Source organism: Aquarana catesbeiana, linkage group LG07 (assembly GCF_042186555.1).
Source record: "Aquarana catesbeiana isolate 2022-GZ linkage group LG07, ASM4218655v1, whole genome shotgun sequence".
Taxonomy (NCBI): Eukaryota; Metazoa; Chordata; class Amphibia; order Anura; family Ranidae; genus Aquarana; species Aquarana catesbeiana.
This window is the reverse complement of record NC_133330.1, coordinates 145,692,194-145,707,812: the sequence shown is the minus strand read 5'-3', so window position 1 is coordinate 145,707,812 and position 15,619 is coordinate 145,692,194. Positions and strand designations below refer to the sequence as shown.

The window sequence follows — 15,619 nt, the reverse complement described above, 5'->3', positions numbered from 1 at the left end:
TATAGAGAACCATCTCTTAGTATAATAAATGAAGAGATATCAGGAATTAGGATGTCAGTCCATTGAATCTTCTTGGTCCATGGATGATGTGGCATAACGGCCTCTTTTGTGAGAATGATGATTCCCATTTTGTTCTGGAATTTTCTGGGTGCTGCCTGAAGGTGAAGATGATGCCATTCTTCTGCGTGTGGGAGAGTTGCTGCTTGTGGGTTCTGTCAGATTTAATTTTAAAAGGGTTTGTTGTAGTTCATCTGCTGATCTGCTTCTGTAAATTGTACCTTGGTGTTTAAATCTGACTGAAAAGGGGAAGCCCCATTGATACATAATGTTGTGGCGTTGCAGTTCCATTAGTTGGGGTTTCATGGATCGTCTTTTAGTAATAGTAAGTTGGGATAGGTCAGCAAAAATTTGATAATTGTGTCCTTGAAATTTAAGTTCCTTTTTTTCTCTTGCAGCAATTAGTATTTGTTCTTTCGTTCTGTAATAATGAAATTTTGTGATTATATCACGTGGGGGTCCATCTTTCTTTTTGGCTGTGAGGGCTCTGTGTACTCTGTCCAGTTCTAAACGTTCAATAGGGATATCTGGCTTTAGTTCTTGTAATAGAGCTGTAATAGTAGATTGCAGGTCTGTCACAGTTTCAGGTATTCCCCTTATGCGCAAGTTTGAACGTCTGGCTCTATTTTCGTAATCTTCGAGCTTAGTTTGAAGTATTAAATTCTCTTCTTTTAATTGTTCCAATTCTGTTATATTTTCTTGGGTTGCAATTTCAATTTCATCCATTTTTATTTCTAAGGCTGCGGTGCGGTTTCCCAGCTCTCTTATTTCTTTGGTTAGGCTTTTTGTTATTTGGTCTGAGGTTTGTTTTAAAGCCTTATGAAGCATCTTTTCAAATTGTAATAATATTACTGGGGATGCTGAGGAGGCTTGTGGAGAAGTTTGTGAGAGGATTTGTTCTGTATCTGACTCAAATGGAGAGTCTTGCTGTGACATTTTCTGTCTGTGAGAGCGCCCTGATGCTGTATCTTGTGAGGTGACTGGAGCTGCTTCAGCTGCAGTGAGTGCCTGTGAGCTCTTTGTGAGGTGATTTTTATTTCTGCCACGGTTTCCTCCCAGTACCATATTTCCTGCCCAAACTTTCACAGTTTGTTCCCAGGGGCAAAAAGGTTCAAATGGATACCTTTTGAGCCTGCAGGCTCTGCTTTGTCCTTCTCTTCTCTCCTCAGCGGTGTGGAGCTCTAACAATGCATGTCTGCTCCGCTAGGCTCCGCCCATCTCCCCCCGTATATCCTACAATTTTTAATTCAGGTTTGACACCTTCTATAAGATTCAAGGATCAGTAAATATCAGATATATTTGTTGATTGGTTCATTGAAATGGCTGTCGCCCATTCTAAATGGTAACCCAATTTATACACCTTAAATACCTTTAGGCTGCGATCACACTATAGTAGTGCATGAACGGGCGCAAAAACATTTGATTTGCCATTTATTAGTAATGGCACCCCAAAAACAGGAAGCAAGACTCACGTCTGCACATATAAAATTGCAGGCCAAACGCGTGGTTAACAAACGTATGAAGTCCAAAGCTCAAAAAGATGCATGAGGATCTTTGCTGCGTGTAGGGCAGCCCATTGAAATTAAATGGGCTGCCTGACGCATGAATTTTGGCAATGCACAAAAAGTGCACACAAGAACATCTAAGGCCACGCAACATAGTGTGAATGGGGCCTTAAAGAAACAGGTAGAAGTCAATGATACTTCCTCTAGGAGATATGTTTACAAACGCTCTACAGGCCCCCATACACCTCACCTCTGCAGCTCCTACACAATAATAAAAGTAAATATATCTTTGAACCTAAAGTATTAAAAATAAGAGATTTACTCTGAATTGATGGTCAATCATTTTTCACTAGAGTTGTGCTTGCACCTTTAACTATTTATTTTGTTCATTTTGCTGTGTTATGTGCACTCTTGCATATTTTACTACTTTGCTTTTAACTTTTTAAAATCTTAAAAAATATCAAAATATACATTTTGCTGTACTTTGGAAACTCTCACTTCTTTACAAATAAAAAGATACAATTATTAAATTATTGTTCACGGTAAACTAAGCTGTTTGGCACGTAGGTCCAAATCTAAAAAAAATATCTGGTATATGTTAACAATACTGACAGCTTAAAGAGTTTCTACCATCATTTGGCAGCAAATAACAGTGGGCTGCATGCAAATGGTATCTGTTCCTGATTTTCTCCCGAATCCTTTATCCCTATAAAATCAATCAGCGTTACCCTACGTCTTTCTACTAAATTCGGCCCATGGTTATGTAACATTCTTTCTATATATAACCTCAGCCTTGTCATCTCCTATTGCCAAACTGCAAAATGAAAAGCCTTATTATTCAAACTTTCTGTGTCTTGTCACAGGGTATAGATTGTGAACAATACTTCTTTATTGTTTCTATACAGATTCAATATCATCTCTTTATCTACTTACTTACCTGCAGTATGTTACATTTTTTTAGAACATTTTTTTCTAGCTTGATACAATTATGAAAGGAGATTTCTGCATTAAATTGAGACATATTCAAACCATCCTAAAATAGAACCTGTGAACAGGCTATGCACATTCAAGAATTTACAGTATTTATATATTCTTAAAGTGATTGTAAAGTCTCATTTAAAAAAAAAATAACAAACAAGTTATACTTACCTCCTCTGTGCAGTTGACAGAGCAGCCCGAATCCTCCTTTTCTCTGGTCCTTCTTCGCTGCTCTTGACCCCTTCCTCCTGTCGAGTGCCCCACAGCAAGTAACTTGCTATGGGGGCACTCGAGCCGAGTCATAGCTCCGTGTGTCCATTCAGACACGGAGGCCCAACCCGGCCCTGCCCCCTCTCTTCCCTGATTGGCTAACTGACTTTGATTGACAGCAGCGGAAGCCAATGGCGCTGCTGCTGTGTCTTAACCAATCAGGAGGAGAGTCCTGGGTGGCTAAGACACACGTGGACATTGTTGGAGAGAGATGGGGCTCAGGTAAGTAATTAGGGGGTGCTGGGGAGGCTGCTACACAGAGGCTTTTTATCTTAATGCATTGCATTAAGATAAAAAACTTTCTTCCTTTACAACTCCTTTAACTAGCAATAAATGGGCTTTAATATATAATGATAGTTATTCCTGAACACAGCTACTACAGGCTCCCCACTGCCTATCACATACAGAAAGCCTGATGTAAAGAAGTCCGTACCAAAAATGTTTCAGTTTCAACGCTACCATGGGTGGCTGAAAGTGTTTCGTGAGACAGGAACCAGAAAGAAACATTTCTAATAATTCTACAGAGGCATTTTCTGGATTCTGGCTGCAGTGGATTGAATATATTTTGGATTACGATTTAACCAAGTGGGCTTCCTGACTGACTACCACATGTTCAGAGTTTACAGGATTGTATTATTAGTTCACAAGTAGGTTTTAGTGGTTGTCTGGAAATATTCTAATATTGTTCTGATTATACAATATATAGACAGATTCCTGAATTATCACAGATTTTAAAAGTGTATGAATGGGATCTATAGGAACTTTCTTCATTACTTGGATCAGTCTTGATCATTGCTTGTTTTGATGGAAAGAACAGAGAAAATATATACGGTAACACATTGATTAATATTATCACAGTTCTGTATTTTTATTTTCTTTTGTCTGGTGTTCTTAAATTTTTTGTACAATTTAAATAAATAGTGTTTTAAATTTTTTTAGGATTTAAAAGGACAATTTTACATTTAGTAACCTTCCCCACTCTTGTTTGAAGCAGCCATGAGTACAGCCTACCCACAGAATGCTCAAAAACTTTACAACTGATTGAATACTTCACATCGTATAAACTGACTTGTGTCACATCAGGAAACAGAAGGGGTTTTGGAACTTTAAATGAGGTGCATGATAACATGCACTTCCATTCCTAATTCAGATACTCTACAGACATATTTGGATTTTTTTCACCCTTGCCTATTATGTTTGGAGGGTGCTCCTGGGGAGTGTCGGTGCGCTCGCTTCTTCCTTGGGTTCATTCCCTCAGCTCCCATGACAGACTTGCCTCACATATCCTGACTTGCAACACTGCTGATCTAGAACAATTTATACGTAAGTATTCCAGGGAGATACACATCTTGTTTCCCCTTGCCCCTACCTTGCTTCCTACTATCTGGGCAAAACATTAGATCCTATTTGGTACCTTTTTTCATTTTTTCAGATATGCTATCCGTTTGCTCCAGATGAGTGGTGATTGGCCACGAAACGTGTCGAGCCTATCAATGTCATCATGTTCCCAACACAATGACACAATGAGATTCTCAACTGTGATTCATTTGTATCATATAACCCATTTGTATCCATTATTCTTTAAGCATTGGCTTTTTATACTAATTACTTCCATGGGATACTATGTGATTTCAGATGCGTGCATGTGTGTACATATATGAATTCTTCTTTTTTGTATGACATCGCTTTGTACATAGATAATAAAACTCATGTTCAACCATGTATCATATGTTTATGAGGCATGCTTTGTTTATATGCCAAGTAAACAATTTTTACAATTTCTCCTACCACGTGTCTTGAGCCTCACTCAAAGTCCCAAAAACCCCTTTCTTTGTGTCACATCAGGTTTATGCTATACACTTATACATTTTTGGCGTATGTGAATATACAGCATTTTTTCACTGTATATGTACTTCTGTACTACCAAGGGAATGTAAAATTCAGCAATTTTCAGAATCACTTTTTTTTACAGCAATGCACATTAATTTTACAGTTTTGTAAACATTATTTCATAGGTGTGGCTGTATTTGGTAAGTGTGGTTTTAACATTAACAAGACACACCACAGCAGACCAAATATCATGCATGCAGACATTTCCTGGGAGAGCTTTGCAATGCACATTAGTCCCTTTTCAAGCATTGCACAGCACTGCAACTCAAGTATGCTGAGAAGGTGTGCCGGGGTGCCAGAATGAATGGACCTGCTTTGCACCAATGTGCATGCCAAGCGTTACTGCAGTGTTATGGTGTAAACTAGGCCCTAACATACAAATAAACATGCATATGCATAAATATATACCAACTTTTCTGATTTGTATATCAAAATACACCAACAGATAACTCCTAATAAACCTCTTATTTGAGCACTAGGAAGTTCCCCTCCCTCATAAAGTGTAATGCTGCGTACACACAATCGGACATTCTGACAAAAAAATCCTGGGATTTTTTTTCCAATGGATGTTGGCCCAAGCCTGTCTTGCATACACACGGTCGCACAAATGTTGTCGGAAATTCCGATCGTCAAGAACGCACTGACGTACAACATGTACAACGGCACTATAAAGAGGAACAACAAAAGGGAGGGTCCTAGTATTGAAGTACCTAATATACAGGGTGACTCTGTAGGTACTTAAAAATCATTTGTGCCAACGTCCCTGATAATCAGTTAGAAATATCAAAAGACTAGAAACTTTTTGGGACTTACAGTTGTGCCTTTAAAGTCCCAAAAAGTTTCTAGTCTTTTGATATTTCTAACTATAAAGAGGAAGTTCAATAGCCAGTACGCCACCCCTTGGGCTCCTTCTGCTAATCTCGTGTTTATCTCGTGTTAGTAGAAGTTTGGTGAGAGACGATTCAAGATTTTCAGCCTCGTGCTTTTCAGTTCGCTACTGCTCTTCAGTTTGTGCTTGTGGGCTCGAATCTGGTTTTCAGTGCATGTAGTCATTTCGCATCTGGTTTTCATTGCGTATTTTTATATTATGTATTTGATTTCCAGTGCGTTCTTGTCTGCTCGTTTCTGATTTTCACCTCGCTCTTCTCAGGCCTTTCTGATTTTCAGTGCGTTCTGTTAGTTCGTTCTGACCAGCCGACCGGTTTGAAGCCATGTTGCGGGTACGTACTCATCGTACAGTTTGTGCTGTGCAAGGGCTTGGTGTTGGGGTTCTTACTTTGACCCAAGTCCAGTCCATGAACAGGGGAGGAGGAGTTCATGGATGAAGAATTGTTTGCTCCAGCGTGACCAATTCTCTCATATGCCTTTGTTGCGAGAGATCCGTGAGAATAATCCTGATGATTTCAGGAATTATCTCCGGATGACGGACCCCGTTTTTCACCATCTGTTGGCTTTGCTGTCCCCTTATATTACCAAGCAGGACACCTGCATGCGGCAAGCCATCACTCCCGAGCAGAGGCTCGTCACCACCTTGCGGTACTTGGCGATGGGGAGAAGTTTGCAGGACATCAAGTTCTCGACAGTCATCTCCCCTCAGGCTCTGGGAATCATTATTCCAGAGACCTGTTCTGCCATCATTCAGGTCCTGCAGAAGGACTATATTAGGGTAAGTTTTATCCTTTAACATCACATTATATGTATTTAAATAAATGTATCTTTTTAAAAAAATTGTATTTTAAACTGAAAAATATTTCCTTTGATTTACTGCTTGTGTTTCTTTTAGCTGTCTCCTAGGTTCTCCAATGTTTTTTTTTTTTTTGTTGCCCATTTTCTTCAATAGTTCCAACGTAATTTCTTTGAGGTGACAATCTCTTCTTCAGCTAACTATTATTTATGTTGTGGGTCTGTAATGCATTAATGATAATAATATTCATAATTTTCAGCACCCTGAATTAATTTTTTGTAGTGACGATAATGGCCTGAAGATTAATTAAATTCAGAAGCACTGTGGGTGTTATTTACTAAAGGAAAATCTACAGTGCGATTGAAAATGCACTTGTAGCGCAAAGTGGATTTGCCTTTAGGAAATAACCCCCATTGTCACTGTAAACAAAATGCGTACCTTGATATCCCGTGATGGCAGATAGCACATGTTGACACACTGTGTGCATCTTCAAAATTTGGCTTTCAACATTTTTTAGAAAAGTTTTAATAAAACTAAAAAAAATCTAAAATTTTGGTGTGTTTTATATTCTGCCTAAAACATCAATGATGTTTTTGCGTCATTTTTCAACATCATTGAGGTCTTCCTTGCTCTTCTGTAAATCCCGATTGCACACCATGATCTCCCCAATGAGGACGTGTGCACTTGCACTTGAAATGAGATTCTTCTTCCACAACATCCACATCACCTAAAAGAAAACAACACACCATGTATTATAAATATGCAAGCATACATCTATTACCTGAAGCTGTGGTCTCAGACACTCACCTGTTGTGGTCACTATTTCGCCCACTTCATAAACCTCTCCTTCCTCCACATCCTGAGGTTGTGGTGTGGTGACTTCCCCTTCTTTAGGAGGTTGGGGGTCCCTGGTGTCCTCTGACGTCCTGATTCTTTTCTATGTGAATAAAATAAAGGTATACTTAGCACAGAGATATTTGAGGCAAGAACTAGGAATATGAAACACTGCTCTGTCGTACAATTGTCTGTTTTTGCAGAGTTCCAAGCTGAATACTTACCTTTTTGGGTAAAGTTTCACACATGGAGACACTCCTAGTATCCACTGGAGCACTTGTGTGGCTCCGGGCTTTCGTCATGGCTGCTGTCTTCATGCACCTGTTGTCTCTCCGTCATGTGCTCTCCCACTGCGCCGAAAGACACGGGGCGGGGAATATACTATAAAGAAAGTCAGGCGCGGGCGAGTTTCACACATGTGCAGTGTATATAAAGCGTAACATGCATGCGTCATACGTACGATCTGTGAGCGGAGGACAGAGTAGCAGAAACGCCGATCGTTCTAACGAATCAGTGGCCTATACTGCTTAGAGATTGAGGCCTATTTTGGGACAAGATTATGCTAGTTTAGCCTGCCATTAGCCTGACATTAGGGTTTGTCTTGTGTTGTGTCTTGCAGAGAAAATTGATTCAACAATCATGATTTCCTCCCCAATTCATTGATTTGTACAGAGAGCTGCCCTGTTTGTGGCAGGTAAAACACCCCTTTTATACAAATCGACTAAAGAGGAAGGCAGCACTGGATAAATTGCTGGAATTTGTGAAGTTGCAGATCCCCACGGCAGACATCAACTATTTGAAGTGCAACATTGGTGGCCTGAGGAGCACATATAATAGGGAGCGCAAGAAGGTCCAGGATTCCCAGAGATCAGGAGCAGCAGCAGATTTCTGTCAGACCAGACTGATATCAGGTCATCACTCTCAACCCTTCCTTCCACTCTTCCTTCCACCCCAGCTGAGGCTTCCGACGTCCAACCTGGGCCAGGAAGATGTAGAGGAGCACAGCCTGAGTCAGGTGTAGCATTGTTCAACATATTTCTCAAAATTGTGTGTGATTGATGAAAAATAAACTAAAACTATGTTCCTTTTTCATACACAGGAAATCTTCAGCCAGGAGGTGGCATGGGAAAGTGGCAGCCAGGAGGTGGCATGGGAAAGTGGCAGCCAGGAGGTGGTGGGGGTAAGTGGCAGCCAGGAGGTGGCAGGGGTAAGTGGCAGCCAGGAGGTGGCAGGGGTAAGTGGCAGCCAGAAAGTGGCTGGGTCCAGTAGCCTGACTGAATCCAAGGTTCCTCCCCTCCACCTTCAACAAAAAAGCCCCAGGAAGGGGAGGAGCATGGAGGAGTCAGCACTTGGGTTAATTCGGCAGGTTTCTGTGGCCCTCAGAACCCCCCCAGTCTTCTTGAGGCCTATGCCTGCATGGCTGCCAACAAAATTCAGGAAATGGAGGTGGGCCAATGCCTCTTTTGTGAGGAAGTGATATATATGGCCCTAAATAAGGGGTTGAGGGGCGAAATCACAAGCAAAACCCACCTGTGAGTTGGACCATCCTCCTCCACCTACTGCCACAACTCCAACACCAGAGCCACAGCCTGGAAGCAAGCATGTAAGGAAGACAAGAGTGATGGCCAGGGTTCAGTCTGGTCTGGCAAAAGCCCACAGACTGGGGACATATATGTCATCTGCTGCTGTTCCTGATCTCTCGGAGTCCTGGACTGGATTGTGCTCCCTATTAAATGGACTCCTCAGGCTCCCAATTTTGCCTGTCAAATAGTTGACGTGTGCCCTGGGGTACAAAAGCTTCACTAATTTCACCAGTTTATCCAGCGTTGCCTTCCTCTTTATTTTGTTATGACCCCTAATAAATCCATATTTTTTTCTTAAATCATTGGCTATGTGTTATAATTAAAAAAGGACAGTTTGTGAGTAGGCAGGTACATTTCAAAAAGGCAATGTAAATCTCCTTGAGGTTAAGAAATACAAGATAATAATGGTGTTCTGGTAACTTGACACACAAAACGAAAAAACTATTATGGAGATCACTAGAAAAAAAAAAACAGATCTTGATTTAAAAAAAAAAGGAGATTACTATAAACAAGAATTAAAACCATTATTCTGGAGATCATGCGAAAAAAAAAATTATTCATGAGATCACAAGAAATAAGAAAGAGGGGCGTGGCTTGGGGCACGATGCGAATGGCAGCACACTGAGGGAGCTCCGCTGACCCACGCAGCCGTACACAGCCCTGAACCGGACTAGCAGCCCACAGATGCCGGGAAAGCGGTTCCTCAACACCCCTCACACCCGCTCACGCCGTGGATCTGCTGCATACCCGTCGGGGAACATTCCTGAGCTCTTTAGGAACACAGCAGCGGCACGCAGCAGCGGCCTAGGATCCAAGATGGCGCCGACCAGCCACGAGGACAAATACAGTGAGGACTCATAGTCCGCGCCAGAGGACTCAGGCAGGGGTAAGAAAAGATCTGATCTCCCCCTCACTTACTCTGACATGTCTGTGATCACTGTGGATATTAAATCAACATTCTCAGCAGCAATCACTGATTTAAAGACAAACTTACTGGTCCTTAATGAAAAACTGCTATCTGCAGAGGCCGCAGGGAAACAGAGACAGAGCCATTGCTAAACTTGAAAAGGCTTCCTGTGCACAAGCCCAACATTTCATAGAAATGAATAGGCACATTGAAGATTTGGACAACAGGAGCAGGAGATGTAACATCAGAGTGAGAGGGATCCCTGAAACAGTGGAGCATGACCAGATCATCCCAGCACTTCAGAGGGTTTTCAATAGTCTGCTGGAAAGACAAGAGGATACTGAGATAAACTTTGTCAGAGCTCACAGGGCCTTGAGACCTAAAGGCCCTGATACTGCTCCACCGAGGGACATTATTTGTTGCCTTCAGAGCTTCACCCTAAAAGAAAATATAATGAGCAAGGCAAGAAGAAACGATCGAATAGTTTTTAATGGAGAGACTATAATGCTCTTTCAGGATCTTTCCCAAATCACCTTGAAAAACAGATGAGCCTTACGCCCTCTGCTGGAGAAACTCAGGGATAGAGATCTGCGATATGCATGGCGTTTCCCCTTTGCCCTCACGGTTTCAATGGACAACAACATGTCTTGCGCACACCTGCTGACCTGCCGGACTTTTGCACGGCCTTGAACCTAAGCCACACGGAACTTCCTGATTGGTATGCAGAATTCCTTCAGATCCCTCTGGAATATGTTCCACCCAGGTCCCCACTGCACTCACCGGATAAAAGGCAAGCAAAGAAACTAAAGCAGAGTCGTGGAGGTGGATCTGGATTTGGGACTTCAGGGCCACAAATGGATCCTGTCGGTGATCAGGTGGACGATTGATGCTCATGCAATCTCTCCTCCCTATTGCTCTGGCATTTGAAGATCTCCCGAGACGAACACCTACAAGGGGATGCCCAGTACCCACAGTGACAAGTTCCTACACTTCTGTTTCTTTTTTTTCTTTTTGATCTAGTGAACCACGGACTTGCCAGAGTGCATTTACCACACTCTTATTGATATCTTCAGCCCAGTTCTGATATCACGGGACTTTGCAATCTATTATGGAGCTTTCTTGTCCCACATGGCCATACCCTGTTTGCCAGACGGATCAGAACTCTCCCTAACACCATCCCCACTGGAAGATCTTGGTCTTTAAACATAACTCTGACCTGTGTTGTTCTCCAGATCCTCAGGGCACTTTGGCAAAACATCGCCAGGGCCCATTACACCTCTTTTCAGGGATATTATCCCACCTTTTAAGTCGTGTTTACAAAGTTTTAGAGTCACATTATTAGTGATGCATAAGTGTGCCAGTTTACATGTTTCATGGCTTTATGTTTTAGATCCGCACTTATGTAAAGTTTTAATTTTTTCAGTTTTCGCATTCAAGGTTACGGCTGTGTGTATGCCAGCCAATTTCCCTCATAAATTACTTAGTTCAATTCTCCCCTAGGATATGATCAGGTGGGCTGCCACTGCATCGTTAGTGCCTCCCTTCTACCCCACAGAGTGACCTCGTGCCCTGGTTTACGGACACAAGGAACACTAAGACAAAAACCAGGTACCCTCTCCTGGGTGGGTCATACTGCCGAGGGGACGGTTCCCTGATATACGAACACTTCTTTTCTCTACATACACTTGAACCTATTCTTATTTCCTGCCTGTTTTCTTATCTTTATACACTTTTTCTGTGTCCATCTCTTATATACGAGAATAACCATTATTTGCTTAATCTAATTTTAGCACTGGTGTTAACCAGCCTTTTTCAGTTTTGCTTTTTGCAGTGGGATCCTTGGATCATCTCCTCCTGTGCCGCCCGCATGGCTACTCTTCCCTAGGACACAACCCTTCAGTGATATCGCACAATGTCAGAGGGCTGAACATCCCAGAATGCCGCTTGACCTTATTAAGGGAGCTTAAAAAAGGTAGGCCCCATTTCGTATTTCTTCAAGAAACGCATTTCAAGACAAACCATATACCCAAACTTACAAACCAGTACTTCACGAGGGCCTTTCATGCCACCAACAGAGACTCCAGGTATAAGGTGGTCTCTATACTAATTAGTAAAGACGCACTGTTCAGCTTCATAGAACAAAAGTCAGATTCATATTCTTAAAGGGTACATACGGAGACATACCAGTGACTCTCGCGAACGTATATTTCCCTAATAAAACACATGTCACGTTCTGCCACCAAATTACTGAAGAGCTCCAGGGGTTCTCTATGGGTTGCTTAATATTGGGGGGGGTGACTTCAATGTCCCATTAAACCCCCTGGCGGACACCTCAAATGGCAAGTCATGCCTCACCTACAGAATTCTTAAAAAAATAAAATCCATGTTACAATCCCTTCAACTGACGGACACATGGCGCTTTCTTAATCCTGAGGGTCTTGACTTTACATATTACTCCACTCCCCACTCCAGATATGCCCGATTAGACTACTTGTTCATCACGCAAAAAGACCTAACCTCTGTAGAAGCAGCTCACATCGGGATTCAGTCATTCTCAGATCACTCACCAATTTGCCTAAAGATTGACATATTGCACCCTCCTCCTAGACAACCAACGCGGAGACTTAACGCGTCTCTACTAACGGACCCAACAATACTCCCTTTGATCACCTCAGCCCTGACGGACTTTTTAAATATAACTCTACCCCAGAGGCTGAACCGCTCATGGTATGGGAAGCCCATAGATGTACAATTAGGGGGGAATTGATTAAATGGGGCTCAAAACACAAAAAAGAAAGAGGATAATATCCTTAAACTTGTCAAACAAATTCACACTTTAGAAGCCCAGCACAAATATTCGCTCTCGACACTCACAGCCGGAAAGCTGCTTGAAGCTAGGAAAGACCTCCAGCACATTCTTGACGCTAAAGCTAAATGCATGCTCTTCTTTAGGAAGAAACTGTATTATGAATCGGGTAACAAGTCAGGCCGACTCTTGGCTAGGGCGTTGAAGGATCACGTAAACTCAAACAACATTGCGGGCATAAAAAAACAGAACGGGGAAACAGCGGTAACTACAGAAGCGATTGCCGCACAATTTCATGATTTCTACACTAAGCTATACAATCTTCCATCACAACATAGACCTCAGGATATGGTAGGCAACAGGTCATGACTCATCCAGGATTTTCTGCGTAAAAGCGGTTTACCGAGATTACAAGATCTAGATATCTCCACATTAGAAGCTCCAATAACTCAATTAGAAATCAAACAAGTTATTAAGCTACTGAAATCAGGGAAAAAATCCAGGCCCTGATGGCTTTTCAGCTATCTATTACAAAACCATCTCAAACATTATCACTGAACCATTCGCTGCTGCACTGAACTCCATGTCCACACCTAGAGAGATGACACCCGATTTCCTCTCCGCGCATATTGTGGTGGTTCCTAAAGCCGGCAAGGACTCCATGGACTGTGCAAGTTATCGTCCTATTTCCCTATTAAATTTGGATGCCAAACTCTTCGCGAAAATCCTGGCACTCCGCTTAAGCCCACTCCTCCCTGACCTCATCGGTTTAGAACAGGTTGGCCTCGTACCAGGGAGGGAGGCAAAAGACATCACCAAGGCCCTGCTTCTCATTCATGCGACAAGAGACACGGACAGCGAAGGCCTTCTCCTCTCTACGGACGTGGAGAAGGCCTTTGATAGGGTGGTGTGGGACTTTATGATGGTGGTGTGCGGGCACATAGGCCTGGGTCCCCACATGATGTCGTGGATTTCTGCTCTATACCACAATCCCACGGCAAGATTGAAAATTAATGGCTCCCTATCTGAAAAAGTTCAAATAAAAAATGGAACTAGGCAGGGATGCCCCTTGTCGCCATTGTTATTCATCCTAACGCTCGAACCCTTTATCAGGAGGATAAATCTGAACGCAGCGATCAGAGGGTTCACGGTGCGGGACAGGGAGTTCAAGCTGGCAGCATATGTGGATGACCTCTTGTTCTCTTAACAAACCCAACAATTACTATTCCTAACCTACTAAGAGAATTCTCCCTCTACGGCTTTTTATCGAACTTAAAGATTAATTACACAAAATCAGAAGCATTGAACATCTCCCTCTCGGACACATTACTAGAGCTGACCAAATCCTACTCATGCTTCAGATGGGACTCTAGATCCATTAAGTATCTGGGCACGTGGTTGACACCACAAATACAGTCCATTTATGAACATAACTTCCCCCACCTACTAAAAAGTTGCACAGCAGATATCACAAACTGGCAGACAAAACACTTCTCATGGTTTGGACGGGCAGCAATAATCAAAATGGTAATTCTACCCAAAATCAAAATACTCAATTCAACCTTACTGAAGTTTCTCTGGAATCAACAAAAACCCAGACTAAAACTAGACAAACTGACCAACTCTAAAGAGATAGGGCTTCCAAACTTTAAACACTACTATTACGCTGCTCATTTATCTAGATTAATCGACTGGCACTGCCACGGTAGGGCGAAGGACTGGGTTTCGTTGGAGGAATCCTTAAACACGGCCCCATTGAAACTCTCTCCCTGGACCCCAAGACCAAAGACCCCTGTTAATAATCAGACTCACCCACTTACAGACAATACTTTAAAGATCCTACGCATTGCCAACTGTAGAGTCATTACTTCCCCCCTTAGCCACCTGACACCATTGAGAGACAATCCTGACTTTCCCCCAGGCATAAGCAACACAACATTCCAACCCACCCAAGGTGACACATCACTATTAGCGGGTGACTGTTACGCCAGCAGCAAATTTAAAGACCTATCTACACTAAAACTTGAGGGTAACCTACCCCAACTGAGATGGTGGTCATACCTCCAACTCAGAAGCTACCTAACCAAACAGAAACACACACCAGACTTCTATAGACCCCTGACGGACCTGGAGTCAGCATGTCATGAGGGCTCCCCGCTACCTAAATCCACTTCAATTGCGTACTCATGACTGCAGCGCGCCAAGTCCACAGGCATGGAAAGGCACAGGAGGAGATGGTCGGAGGAACTGCAGGAGGAGATCACGGACAATCAGTGGAGGTATGCTTGCATATTGGAACATAAAAGTACTATAAGTTCTAAAATGCAAGAATCAGGCTACAAGCTGCTAACACATTGGTACAATACACCTGACAAGCTCCATAAATGGGATGCCCACAACTCAGCATTATGCTGGAGATGTCAGACGGATAGAGGCACGTTGCTCCATAACTGGTGGCAATGCCCCTTGATTATTCCTTACTGGAGCAATGTCAAAAAACTAATTAAGAAAATCACTGAGACCACTTTGAGCCTAAACGCAGCTTGCTGCCTGTTACACATCAATCACTTCACTCTCAAAAAATACAAAAACTCATTATCTAAACACCTCCTAAATGCGGCAAAAATATTGATACCACTGCATTGGAAATCCACTCGGGTGCCTTCCATCTCAGATTGGCTAAATAAAGTCAGAGATGTTTGCGAAATGGAGGATACCCTAGCACAAGACAACGGCAGAATAGAAAGCTTCCAGAAAACCTGGCAGCCTTGGTTCGCGTTTCGCTACTCTAAGGACCATGATGAGGCCAAATCCATACATTTCTAACTAATGCTACATATGGACACCCTTATATATATCTGTAATTCCTTTCCTATCCTTCTTTTCACCCTACTTACTACTCCTTTTTCCTCTTTGTCGAACATTGACATCTGCAAAGTGTCATGGAGAATTAAGCAATTTTAAGGTCAATCTTGGCTCACTCAACCCACTCCTCTTCTCTGGGTTCTTTGACCGGTAACGCTGGTGAAACCATAATCCTGTAACTAATCCATAGATAATTCTCATTATACGTCTGGTTCTAAGCTTTCATGAGTTTCCCACTCA

General features: G+C 42.4%; 1 protein-coding gene across 2 annotated transcripts in view; it reads right to left on the bottom strand.

Moving 5' to 3' along the window:
- The window catches only part of GRIN2B (glutamate ionotropic receptor NMDA type subunit 2B), a 1,456,453-nt gene that overhangs the window by 1,130,848 nt on the left and 309,986 nt on the right, over positions 1–15,619 (bottom strand). The gene's annotated exons all lie outside the window — the stretch shown is intronic.